The sequence below is a fragment of the Saimiri boliviensis genome, chromosome 1, assembly GCF_048565385.1.
Source record: "Saimiri boliviensis isolate mSaiBol1 chromosome 1, mSaiBol1.pri, whole genome shotgun sequence".
Taxonomy (NCBI): Eukaryota; Metazoa; Chordata; class Mammalia; order Primates; family Cebidae; genus Saimiri; species Saimiri boliviensis.
The window spans coordinates 144,800,304-144,814,303 of record NC_133449.1 but is presented as its reverse complement, the minus strand read 5'-3'; the positions used below and the strand labels follow the sequence as shown (position 1 = coordinate 144,814,303).

The following is a 14,000-nucleotide window of genomic DNA, read 5'->3' as shown; positions in this document are numbered from 1 at the left end:
ACACACACACACACACACACACACAAAGTAATAAACACTAAGTAAACAACGACAGGTAAACAAGACAAACCTCTAATCTGACACTGATAAAATAAAAAACAATTCTCACTCTCTCAACCATAATATTATTAGCAAAACCACACTAAGGTATTCTCAATTCAAGAAGTATCACCAAATTCTTAAAACAAAATTTTGGTTTACAGACATGTCCCAAAGGGTATAATTAATGCTAACCGAGGTTATCTAATGTAAATATAGATGCCTTTTTTTTTTTTTTTTTAAAGACGGGGTTTCACCATGTTGGTCAGGCTGGTCTTGAACTCCCTACCTCAGGTAATCCGCCGGCCTTGGCCTCCAAAGTGCTTGGATTACAGGCGTGAGCCACCACGCCCGGTCAATATAGATGCCTTTTTAACATCTACATATTGTCAGCTATCTTTCAAGTAATGAACATGTAAAAACTTGGAATAAAACTTGCTTTGAAAAAAAGTTAACAAAAACGTGTAAACTTTCAAACTTGGTGAGACGTCATTCATTCCAGAAAAACTTTAAAAAGGGTCCTTTTCCCTAGAATGACAAGCAGTAATATTAGAAAGTTACTTAATATAATACTAAGATGACAAATTTTCCCTAGTATATTCTTCATGAATCCAAGTTCTGTTAATTCTGGATATACGAGGAGGGTGGCAGAGTTGTCCAAAGAAAATTAAAGATGATCTAACAGTCATTTTTTCTCCTTTGGCAAATCGATGTTATAATAGTCACATTTAATTGACGTTTCTGATATTAACTAGTTAGAAATGGAGGGTAAACAGTCCCACCGACAATAGTGTCAAAATACACAGGAATAAATTTAGTAAGAAAGGTACAGGAAATATATGGCAAAAACTACAAAATCTATAAAACGCATGTTGAAAGAGCTAAAATAAACTTGAATAAACAGACACCGAAGCAAGGAAAAATTATCAAAAACTGTTACGGCTGTGTGCAGTGACTTACACCTGGTGAGAGGATCATTTGAGGCCATGAGTTAGAAACCAGCCTGGCAATACAGTGTGACTCCGTCTCTACAAAGATTTTTTTTGGGTGGGGGACAGAGTCTTGCTCTGTCACCTCAGCTGGAGTGCAGTGGTGCGATCTCAGCTCACTACAACCTCTGACTCCCAGGTTCGAGCAATTTTCCTGCCTTAGCCTCTTGAGTAGCTAGGACTACAGGCAAATGCCACCACACCTTGCTAATTTTTTTTTTGTATTTTTAGTAGAGACAGGGTTTCACTGTGTTAGCCAGGATGATCTCAATCTCCTGACCTTGTGATCCACCCACTTTGGCCTCTCAAAGTGCTGGGATTACAGGTTTGAGCCACCATGCCCAACCTACAGAACTTTTTTTTTGGCCGGGCGCGGTGGCTCAAGCCTGTAATCGCAGCACTTTGGGAGGCTGAGGCGGGTGGATCACGAGGTCAAGAGATCGAGACCATCCTGGTCAACATGGTGAAACACCGTCTCTACTAAAGATACAAAAAAACTAGCTGGGCATGGTGGCATGTACCTGTAATCCCAGCTACTCAGGAGGCTGAGGCAGGAGAATTGCTTGAACCCAGGAGGTGGAGGTTGCGGTGAGCCAAGATCGTGCCATTGCACTCCAGCCTGGGTAACAAGAGCGAAACTCCATCTCGAAAAAAAAAAAAAAACTTTTTTTTTTAATATTAGCCACGCATGGTGGTACATCCCTATAATCCTATTTCAGAGGCCAAGGTCGGATGATTACTTGAGCCCAGAGACTGTAAGGAGCTGTGATCACACCATGCCACTGTATACCAGCCTGGGAGAAAGACTGAAACCCTGTCTCAAAAAAAAAAAAAAAAACTGTCAGGCCTCTGAAATCAATATATGAAAACAATGCAATTCCAAGCAACAGGCTTTTTAGATTTTTCTGAACTCAACAAAACTAATTTCTTTCCTTTTTTTTTTTTTTGGTTTATTTTGTTTTGTTTTTCTGAGACTGAGTCTTGCTCGGTCACCCAGAGTAGAGCGCAGTGACACGATCTTGGCTCACTGCAACCTCTGCCTCCCAGGTTCAAGTGATTCTCCTGCCTCAACCTTTCAGGTAGATAGGATTACAGGCACCGGCGATCACGGCCGGCTGATTTTTGTGTTTTTAATACAGACAGGGTTTCAATGTTGGCCAGGCTGGTCTTGATCTTGAACTCCTGACCTCAAGTGATCCACCCATCTCGGCCTCCCAAAGTGCTGAAATTACAGGTGTGAGTCACTACGCCTGGCCAACAAAACTATTTTCAATCCATTTAGATACAAGAATAAATGCTTAAAAATAGCCAAAAAATGAGAAACTATACTAATAGGAGCTTTTCTTAACAGAAAATAACTTCCTGAAAGTTATTCAATATAGTAAAATAACAGTACAGGAAGAGAAAAACATAGAACATAGAAAAACAGCAAACATATATGGGAAATAACATATGAGAAGGTGGTACTTAATTTACTGAAAAAAGAATGGTTTATTTGGTCCTGGCATAGCTGGCTCTTTATAAAAATGAAAACCGCCAGGCGTGGTGGCTCAAGCCTGTAATCCCAGCACTTTGGGAGGCTGAGGCAGGTGGTGGATCACGAGGTCAAGAGATCGAGACCATCCTGGTCAACATGGTGAAACCCCGTCTCTACTAAAGATACAAAAAAATTAGCTGGGCATGGTGGCACGTGCCTGTAATCCCAGCTACTCAGGAGGCTGAGGCAGGAGAATTGCTTGAACCCAGGAGGCGGAGGTTGCGGTGAGCCGAGATCGCGCCATTGCACTCCAGCCTGGGTAACAAGGGCGAAACTCCGTCTCAAAAAAAAAAAAAAAAAAAAATGAAAACCATATAAGATCCATTACCTCACACATCATATAAATGTTGACACCAGGTGAATAAATATGTTAATTTTTCTAAAACCATATTAAATATTAAGGAGAACATTTCTATATTCCTCACATAAAATGGACTCTTCTAGTTACTTATTTTAATTTTCTGAGATGGAGTCTGGAGTGCAACGGCGCCATCTCACTGTAACCTCCACCTCCCAGCTTCAAGTGATTCCCATGCCTCAGCCTCCAGAGTAGCTGGGACTACAAGTACTCACCACCACACCCAGCTGATTTTTGTATTTTCAGTAGAGAAGGGGTTTCGCCATTTTGGCCAGGTCAGTCTCAAACTCCTAGCTTCAAGTGATCCGCCTGTCTCAGCCTCTCAAAGATGCTAGGATTACAGACATGAGCCATAGCACCTGACTGGAATGGACTCTTCTAAGACAGCTTCAGAAACCAAAGATGAAAAGAGGGATACACATCACTACTTGAAAATGTCTGTGACACAAATAAGGTTAAAAGATAAATGAGGCTGGGTGTGTAATCCCAGCACTTTGGGAGGCCAAGATGGGCAGATCATCTGAGGTCAGGAGTTTGTGACCAGCCTGCCCAGTAGAGATGGGGTTTCATGGCAAAACTCCATCTCTACTAAAAGTACAAAACTAAGCCAGGCATAGTGGTGGGTGCCTGTAATCCCAGCTTCTCAAGAGGCTGAGGCAGGAGAATCGCTTGAACCCAGGAGGCGGACGTTGCCGTGAGCCAAGATAGTGCTACCCATCCTGGGTGACAGAGTGAGACTTCATCTCAAAAAATAAAAATAAAAAAAGATAAATGAAAGACAAAAAAAATACATGTGCCATGTAACAAACAATATTCCATAAGCACTCCTACAAGAAAATTTAAAAAAAGAAAAAGAAAAATCAACCAAGGACATAAACAGACAATTCTCAATAAAGGAAATTCAATGGCCACTACACATATCAAATAAAGCTAGCCCCAGTAATAAGGAAGTTAAAATTAAGACAAAACTGTGTGACCATTTATCACTGAGCAGACTAATAAAAATTAAACTATTTACACCCTGTGGTTTGATGATATGGAGAAGTCAAGGCTACTTGGGATGAAAATTATGACAACCTATCTACAGAGTAATCTGGCAATAACAACACATAAAATATATTTCTCGGCTGAACGCGGTGGCTCACGCCTGTAATCCCAGCACTTTGGGAGGCCAAGGCAGGTGGATCACAAGGTCAAGAGATCGAGACCATCCTGGTCAACATGGTGAAACCCCGTCTCTACTAAAAATACAAAACATTAGCTGGGCATGGTGGCGCATGCCTGTAATCCCAGCTACTCAGAAGGCTGAGGCAGGAGAATTGCCTGAACCCAGGAGGCGGAGGTTGCGGTGAGCCGAGATCGCGCCATTGCACTCCAGCCTGGGTAACAAGAGCGAAACTCTGTTTCAAAATAAATAAATAAATAAAAATTAAAAAAATAAAATATATTTCTCTGTTAACCCAGAATTCCTACTTTGGAGACTCTACACAAATAAAAGCATCAGCAAATAAGGTGGCATGTACAAGGATATTTATTGCAGCACTTTGTAAATAGCAAAAATCTAGAAATGATCTAAATGTCCACATGAAAATAACAATAAATTATAGTACATCCATGCTAAAGACACAATAGAACTGTTTAAAAGAACAAGGTAGAATTACATTTACTGTGGGCTGAGCGCAGTGGCTCATACTTGTAATCTCAGCACTTTCGAGGGCTGAGGCAGACAGATTTCTCGAGCCCAGGAGTTCGAGACGAGCTGAGCAACATAGCAAATTCTCATCTCTTATTTTTAAAAATAATTAATAATAAAAAGAAAAAATAATAAAGAATTATATTGGCTGGGTGCGGTGGCTCACGCCTATAATCCCAGCATTTGGGAGGCCGAGGCAGGTAGATCACTTGACGTCAGGAGTTCAAGACCTGCCTGGCCAACGTGGCAAAACCGCATCTCTACTAAAACTACAAAAATAAGCCAAGTGTGATGGCATGTGCCTGTAATCCCAGCTACTCTGGAGGCTGAGGCAGAGCTGCTGAACCCGGGAGGTGGAGGTTGCAGTGAGCCAAGATCGTGCCACTACACTCCAGCCTGGGTGAGAGACCAAGGCTCTGTCTAAAAAAAAAAACTAGACACCATGGGCTCACACCTCTAATCCCAGCACTTTGGGAGGCAGAGGCAGGTGGTCACAAGGTCAAGAAATTGAGACCATCCTGGCTAACGTGTTGAAACCCCATCTCTACTAAAAATACAAAATTTAGCTGGATATATGGCATGCAGCTGTAGTCCCAGCTACTCGGAAGGCTGAGGCAGGAAAACAGCTTGAACCCGGGAGGCAGAGGTTGCAGTAAGCCAGGATCTCACCAGTGCACTCCAGCCTGGGTGACAGAACAAGACTGTCAAAAAAAAAAAAAATTGTAAAGCCAGGGTCCCACTGTGTTTCCCAGGCTTTTTTTTTTTTTTTTTTTTTTTTGAGACGGAGTTTCACTCTTGTTACCCAGGCTGGAGTGCAATGGCAAGATCTCGGCTCACCACCATCTCCGCCTCCCGGGTTCAGGCAATTCTCCTGTCTCAACCTCCTGAGTAGCTGGGATTACAGGCATGCACCACCATGCCCAGCTAATGTTTTGTATTTTTAGTAGAGACAGGGTTTCACCATGTTGACCAGGATGGTCTCGATCTCTCGACCTTGTGATCCACCCGCCTCAGCCTCCCAAAGTTCTGGGATTACACGCTTGAGCCATCGCGTCCGGCCCCCAGGCTGGTTTTGAACTCCTGTACTCAAGTGATCCTTCCAACTTGACTTCCCAACGTGCTGGGATTACAGACATGAGCCACCAGACCCGGCTAGCGAAGTTTATTTTCAGGTTTAGAAAACACGTAACATCTTCACAAACCTTTAAAAGAACTAGAGTATTTCGGCCGGGTGTGGTGGCTCATGCCTGTAATCCCAGCACTTGGGGAGGCTGAAGCAGGTGGATCACCTGAGGTCAGGAGTTTGAGACCAGCCTAGTCAACACAACAAAACCCCATCTCCACTAAATACACAAAAATTAGCCAGGTACAGTGGCTCATGCCTGTAATCCCAGCTATTTGGGAGGCTCAGGCATGAGAATCATTGGAACCCAGGAGGCAGGAGGTTGTAGTAAGCCAAAATGGCACCACTGCACTCCAGCCGGGGTGAGAGAATGATACCCTGCCTCAAAAATAAATAAATAAATAAATAAATAAATATGTTTTTAAATTATTTATAAAATACAAAAGTCACATTTATTTTCCTCATCTTTTAAAAAACTGACTTTTTCCTTCTAAACCTACTTGTTACCAACATTTATAATTTGTTAATTAAATCTCATTTATTATAATTTACTAATTAAATCCCATTTGTTACCAACAACATTTATAATTTACTAATTAAATCTCTCCAATTGTCTCAGTAGGCTTATTGTTTTGTTTTCTTTTTTGTTTTTTTGAGACAGAGTCTCACCCTATTGCCCAGGCTGGAGTGCAGTGGTGTAATCTCAGCTCACTGCAAGCTCTGCTGCTTGGGTTCAAGCCATTCTCTGGCCTCAGCCTCCTGAGTAGCTGGGATTACAGGTGCCTGCCACCACCCCTGGCTAATTTTTGTACTTTTAGTAGAGATAGGGTTTCATTGTCTCTACTAAAAATGGTCTTGATCCACCGGCCTTGGTCTCCCAGAATGCTTGGATTACAGGCGTGAGCTACCGTGCCCAACGTGAACAGGCTTTTTTAGAAAGTAAAATTTGCAAGTACCTAAAGAAAAAAAGCATTTCTCATTTCAATTATCTCATCCTCAACCTGGACCCTTCAAACTTTGACGGGTTTCTCTAGCAACCAAAACTCATGCCATATTAAGTATATTGTGTTACTCCTTCAGTGAAGAAAAAAACACGTATTTTCAAAGTAAAAATGACACCTCTTTTCCCTTTTCTCTGTCTTGACTTCATTGAAATAAAATTTTCTATACAAAAAGGCAACTGGAAAAATGCTACTACATTTTGACGAAGACATTTTCTTATTATTTATTTATTTATTTATTTATTTTTCAGACAGAGTCTTACCCTGTCGCCAGGCTGGAGTGCTGTGGCACTATCTTGGCTCACTGCAACCTCCACCTCCCAGGTTCAAGCAATTCCCCTGCCTCAGCCTCCCAAGTAGTTGGGAATACAGGCATGTGCCACCACGCCTGGCTAATTTTTGTATTTTTAGTAGACATAGGGTTTCACCAGGATGGTCTCCCATCTCTTAACCTTGTGATCTGCCTGCCTCAGCCTCCCAAAGCAGTGGGATTACAGGTGGGAGCCAGAGCGCCCCAACTATATATATTTTTTTTAGACGGAGTCTCACTCTGTCCCCAGGCTGGAGTGCAGTGGCCCATTTTCAGCTCACTGCAACCTCTGTCTCCTGGATTCAAGCGATTCTTCTGCCTCAGCCTCCTGAGTAGCTGGGACTACAGCCTCGCGCCACCATGCCCAGCTAATTATTGTATTTTCAGTAGAGACAGGGTTTCACCATGTTGGCCAGGCTGGTCTTGAACTCCTGACCTAAGGTGAGACCTGCCTCGGCCTCCCAAAGTGCTGAATTACAGGCATAAGCCACTGTGCCCACCCTGCTCTCTTAATTTTAAAATTGCTTATTGGTAAGGCATGGTGCCCCACACCTGTAATACCAGCACTTTGGGAGGCCAAGGTGCAAGGACCTCTTGAGCCCAGGAATTTGAAACCAGCCCCAGGGGAATATGGCAAAACCCCGTCTCTACCAAAAAATAAATAAATCAGGCAGCACATGCCTATAGTCCCAGCTACTTGGGAGGCTGACATGGGAGATCACTTGAACCTGAGAGGTCGAGGCTGCAGTGAGCTGAGATCCCACCACTGCACTCTAGCCTGGATGAAAGAGAATCTGTCTCAATCAATCCATCAATCAATAAAAATAAAATTGCTTGTTAGTTATAAGCTGAGAGGAATTGAAAAATAATTGTTTGCTACTTTCAATACTATTCTGCATTAGAAACTGAATAAAAGCAGCACAGAATAAAGAAAGCCAAAATCAAGAAATGAAAACAGGTTTAGTGCAGTGGCTCATGCCTGTAATCCCAGTACTTTGGGGGACCAAGGTGGGTGGATCACTTGAGGTCAAGAGTTCAAGACTGGCCTAGCCAACATGGTGAAACCCCATCTCAACTAAAAATACAAAAATTAGCTGGGTGTGCTCGCACACACTTGTAATCCCAGCTACTTGGGAGGCAAGAGAAATCACTGGAACCCAGGAGGCAGAAGTTGCAGTGAGCCGAGATTCAGCCACTGCACTCCAGTTTGGGTGACAGAGCAACATTCCATCTCAAAAAATAAAAAGAACTGAAAATAATTCATAAAGCAAGGACAGACTAAATTATAAGCGCCTTAAACAGTATTTTTAAATTTTCTGAAACTAAATCTAAGTAAGAGTTTTAAAATTTTGACAGTAATTAAGTCCTGCTATATACACAAAATTTTAAAATCCTCATCAAATGCAAATAAGGGGATTAAGCATTGTGGAAAATCTGTTTCACTATGGAGATCCCCAATTCAATGTTTTTAATTAAAAATAATCTCTTGGAAAATACTCATTCAACTTTTGTAATTTGCATAAATTAAAGAGTTTTGGCCAGGCAAGGTGGCTCACGCCTGAAATCCCAGCATTTTGGGAGGCTGAGGCAAGAGGATTCCTTGAGTCCAGCCTGAGCAACACAGTAATACACTATCTATACAAAAAACACAAAAATTAGCCCCTCATGGTGGTGCATGCCTGTAGTCCCAGCTATGCAGAGGGCTGAGGCGGGAGGATCGCTTGAGCCCAGGAGGTCGAGGCTGTAGCCAGCAGAGACCACTGCACTCCAGCCTGGATGAGAAGGAAACCCTGTCTCAAACAATAAAAATAATTAATAAAAAAAAAAAATAGGCTGGGCATGGTGGCTCATGCCTGTAATCCAAGCACTTTGGAGGCCACTGTGGGAGGATCACCTGAGGTCGGGAGTTCAAGACCAACCTGCCCAACATGGTGAAACCCCGTCTTTAAAAAATAAAATAAAATAAAATAAGTTAAAAAAAAAAGAAGAGGGCCGGGGGCGGTGGCTCACGCCTGTAATCCCAGCACTTTGGGAGGCCGAGGCGGGTGGATCACGAGGTCAAGAGATCGAGACCATCCTGGTCAACATGGTGAAACCCCGTCTCTACTAAAAACACTAAAAATTAGCTGGGCATGGTGGTACGTGCCTGTAATCCCAGCTACTCAGGAAGCTGAGGCAGAAGAATTGCCTGAACCCAGGAGGCGGAGGTTGCGGTGAGCCAAGATGGTGCCATTGCACTCCAGCCTGGGTAACAAGAGCAAAACTCCGTCTCAAAAAAAAAAAAAAAAGAAGAAAATAATAATAATAAATAAGAGTTTTTATCAATCATAAAGAACTTGTGCTTTGGTTTTTGTTTGCATGGCAATGATTTTTAAAATTCCTTTTTAAAATAAATGCTTGGAGGAAATATCACAAAGACATTCCTGGCAATTTCTGTACTTTATAATTTCACTCTAAAATCTGCCATCAAATCTGGACTGCTATCAACGACAGAGGTCAAGCAACTGCTCAAAGAACAGCAACTGACAAAGAACAAGTAGCTGCTGCCAAAAGAAAATGGAGGTTTCCTGGCCAGGCGCGGTGGTTCACGCCTGTAATCCAAGCACTTTGGAGGCCAAGGTGGGCGGATCACCAGAGGTCGAGAGTTCAAGACCAGCCTGACCAACATGGTGAAACCCCATCTTTTAAAAAAAATAAATAAATAAATGGAGGTTTCCTAAGCTCAAAAAAGATGTACAAAGATCCACTTATCAATGGTGCACTAAACAACACTTTGCTAGGAATTTGTTAAGGCAAAAGGAGGCTTTCTCCAAGTGAATGCAAACTATCTAAAAATGAATTTTAAATTTTTTTAATATTGTTAAATATTTTAGTAGAGAAGAAGTCTCATTAAGTTGCCTAGGCTGGCCTCCAACTCCTGGGCAAGTGATCCACCTTCCACCTCCTTAAGTGTTGGCATTACAGGCATGAGCCACTGAGCACCCCCCGAAAGACATTTAAATACCAATATATTAAAGAATGAAAATCACCGAGCTAAATATAACATCTATTTGATAGCTCTTCTAACAAACTTACTTAAAAAGTCTAAATCAGAAACGGAACATTTCAGTAGTAACTGGGAGGGGATACTTAGTAAATGGGTGAGCATTACATAGGTGTTGTTCAGCATTTGACAGTTCCCTTAAACCAAAAGAAACTTCCATCACTTCAGGGTAATACAGAACTCAGTTATATCTAATAGTAACTAATATATTTTTGAAAAAAATCTCCTTAAAACAAGTAACAAGGGGCCAGGAGCAGTGGTTCACGCCTGTAATCCTAATACTTTGGGAGGCCGAGATGAGTGGATCACAAGGTCAGCAGATCAAGACCACTGGCTAACACGGTGAAAATACTAAAAACACAAAAAAAAGTTAGTTGGGTGTGGTGGCACACGCCTGTAGTCCCAGCTACTCAGGAGGCTGAGGCAGGAGAATCACTAGAACCCTGGAGGCGGAGGTCCTAGTGAACCGAGATTGTGCAACTGCACTCCAGCCTGGGCAACAGAGCGAAACTCCGTCTCAAAATAAATAAATAAATAACAAATGACAAAAACACTGAGTATTTACACTGAAAATATTCTTTTCTCCTGAGACAGCATATGACCGATAAAGGAATTATCTACTATCTCATTTCAATAACCTGACAAGAATAATGCATCTATATGTGGCTTAGCAGTATTTAAAAGTTTGACTCAGTTCGTTATAAATTTAAATTCCAACCTCTAGACTGTGATCTCAAATAATTTCTCTTTTGCAGATGTAAAAACTCACCTAGGCTGAGATAAAATAAGGGTGATTAAATCACATTTGCCTAACTTGAAACTTAAGAAACATGAGTGAATTACTGTGAAATACTTTTTATTCAAGCATGCTAGACTGCAAACATACTTTTAGAATAAAAGTGACAGCCTCACGCGGTGGCTCACACCCGTAATCCGAGCACTTTGGGAGGCCGAAGGGGGTGGGGATCACGAGGTCAGGCGATCAAGACCATCCTGGCTAACAAGGTGAAACCCCGTCTCCACTAAAAACACAAAAAATAAAAAACAAAAATTAGCCAGGCATGGTGGCACAAGCCTGTAAGTCCCAGTCACTCGGGAGGTTGAGGCAGGAGAATCGCTTGAACTCGGGAGGTGGAGGTTGCAGTGATCCGAGATAGCGACACTGCATTCCAGCCCGGGCGACAGAACGAGACTCCATTTCAAAAAAAAAAAAAAAAGTGACGAGATTACGAGTAACTAGAAGGTTCATATTTTGAAAACTTGAAAGTTAGGGTATATGACAAGTTAGGTGTTTAACAAGTATTATAAGGAACGGTGGAAATGGACATTAAAATTCAACTATCCCCAGAAAAAAAAATACATTAAGTCATTAAAAGTATTTTTTAGCATCAGTCAGCAAAGATCATTAATGTACAAACACCAAAAAGTTAAGGTCATTAAGAAAGCAGTAATTCCTCTCTTCTGTTTACTGTAAAGGAGCCCAACTCTCCTTTCTACCTACCTCAGATTATTATTTTTCTCCATGGACAGATTTCCACGCTCAGGGATATATAATAGGAAGCACACACACACACACACACACACATACACACACACTCTCTCTCTCTCTCTCTCTCTACACAAGTGTCAGTAAGTAACAAAAAGCCAAGTGTTTCGCACAGGGAGGGAATCCACAAATGAGAAAACATTTGACAGCTCCCGCCTCCCAAAAGCCTTTTAATCGGCTTTATAAACGTTACTGCTGAAGCACAACTCTGAGCGAGTGGTTCGACCGATCTCCTACACGAAGTCCTAACCGGGAAACACAATCAACCAAACCGTCCTGACTCTTTCAGGCAATCAGGAAGTCCGCAGGACTCAGAAGCTGAGAAAAGGGTAAACAGTATACTCGCAGGTAGGTTAAAAAAAAACAAAACAAACAAAAAACACGGAAAACTGGAAATGAAGTTGGTGGGAAGGTTAGAGAGAGGCGAGGCCGACGTCCGGTTCCGAGAGGACGGCATTGCAGAGGCAGGCAGCGATTAACTGGGCATGTGGAAATGCTGAGAGTTCTCCGAGAGACCTGACCGGGGTACAAGACACAAGAACGCCGATATGTAGCTCTGAGAAGACACGCGGGGGTGGGGCCCGCCCCGTTAAACCCCAGGCTCCCTGAATAAGCCCTCAAAGATCGCAGCCTGAGAAAGTCAAGGGTTCAAGGAGGCCCATAACGGCGGGGCAACGCCACAACACGCAACGCCGCTGTGCGCGGAACCTCCCGGTCCGAGGCCTCGGGGTCGGCCCTCCAGGAGTCGGAGCAGCCCCTGGGGCTCCCGGCCCCTCCTGGCCCAGCTTCTCTGTCCTCTTTTCTCAACACCCACAGCCTGGGACAGGACCCCTGGGACTGACAGGAAGCTTCTGGTCAAGCGCCCGCGGCAGCGGCGGGGCAAAAGCAGCAATATGATCTCAGCGCCGCGAGTGACACTCACCGGCCCAAAACCTCGAATGAAACCAGCAGCTCCGGGGGCGGCGGCAGCAGTGGCAGCAGGAACCGAACATCCAAAATGGCGGCTCCCTCGGCCTCACCACCGCTACTGCAGGCGGAGGGATCTTGAGGAAGGAGGGAGTTTTTAACTAACTTCACACACTATTGCGGAAACGTCGCTCCCTGGCCTCCTCGCCTAGTCGATTCCGAGTCCTCGCACTGAAACTTCTTGTGCCTTCCCTCTCGGATTATCCAAGAACTCGGACCCTGCCGAGGACTATTTGCCAAGGAGGAGGTGACTGCTCCTGGCAGTGCGACGCAAAGCGTAGCAAGGTTCGGGGCTATCACTGATGACGCGAGACGCTGCTGCCGAGTCACCGCTGCGAAGAGTCTGAGCGAGAAAGATCCGGCCAACCCCGGAGCGGATGGACATTGGTTCCGCTTGGAAGGAGGAGGTTGCGGGGAGGGGGGGGTGGGGGCTGGGCTACCACGAAGCGGTTGGGGGGGCGGCCACCTGAAGGGGGCGGAGCTAGGTCAGGTAGCACAGGAAGTGGGAGAGGCGAGGCAGGTGAGGTCGTCGGGCTGACACGGTCTTCATCCACGGGAATCCCAAACTTTCCTGTCTCCTTTCAGATCTATGCTTTCTTTTTAACTTCAGGAGCGTGCTCCAGGTGGTCTGGGATTCTATGGTTTTATGGAGTCTTTGGGACATATTTTATGAGGAGTTAAGAGAATGACTCAGAAAAATGGATTCCACGCCCGCTACCGCGGCTCATGCACTATACACAAGTCACTTAAACTCTCCAGGGATTCAGTTTCCTCATATGTAGAAAGAAGACTGGGACTCCTGATAGCTAAAACCCTTCTAGAATGGGCTTTCGTTCTATGACTCCATGAATTAATGACCAGGGACAAAGAAAGTCTAACCAGACAGTTCCTAACCTGATAAATAATTACTTACATCTGACGCAAGTCTTTTCCATGTAAATATAAAGAGGGCCTGATATCTTGGCCTGTTTAAAGGAAAGGTGACCTACCTAGACTAAAATTCTTCTGCTAGATTGGCAACAAAGTACAATACAACACAGCAGCACCAGGCTGGGTGCCAAAGAGAACCGAACCAACCTCACATATATCTTTTTTTTTTTTTTTTTTTTTTTTGAGCCAGAGTATCGCTCTGTTGTCCAGACTGGAGTGCAGTGGCAAGATCCCTGCTCGCTGCAAACTTTGCCTCCTAGGATCAAGCAATTTCTCATGCTTCAGCCTCCCAAGTAGCTGAAATGACAGGTGCCCGCCCGATCCACCTGCCTCGGCCTCCCAAGTGTAGACATTACAGGCATGAGCCACTGTGCCTGGCCACAACTACCCACAAATCTTGAGTTTAGGACCTAGCTGTCATAGACAGAAGGTTGCACTTATTTTCCTTAGTCATTTTCATGCAAG

General features: G+C 43.8%; 1 protein-coding gene across 2 annotated transcripts in view; it reads right to left on the bottom strand.

Annotated features, from left to right (window-relative positions):
• AP1G1 (adaptor related protein complex 1 subunit gamma 1) overlaps positions 1 to 12,941 on the bottom strand; it is an 80,162-nt gene extending 67,221 nt beyond the window's left edge. The window contains exon 1 of one of the 2 annotated variants that reach the window (XM_074405868.1): positions 12,562 to 12,941. The gene's annotated coding sequence lies outside the window, so the exon portion shown is untranslated. The remainder of the gene's footprint in view (positions 1 to 12,561) is intronic. The other variant, XM_003939948.3, reaches the window with a different exon arrangement.
• Positions 12,942 to 14,000: the final 1,059 nt, after the last annotated feature.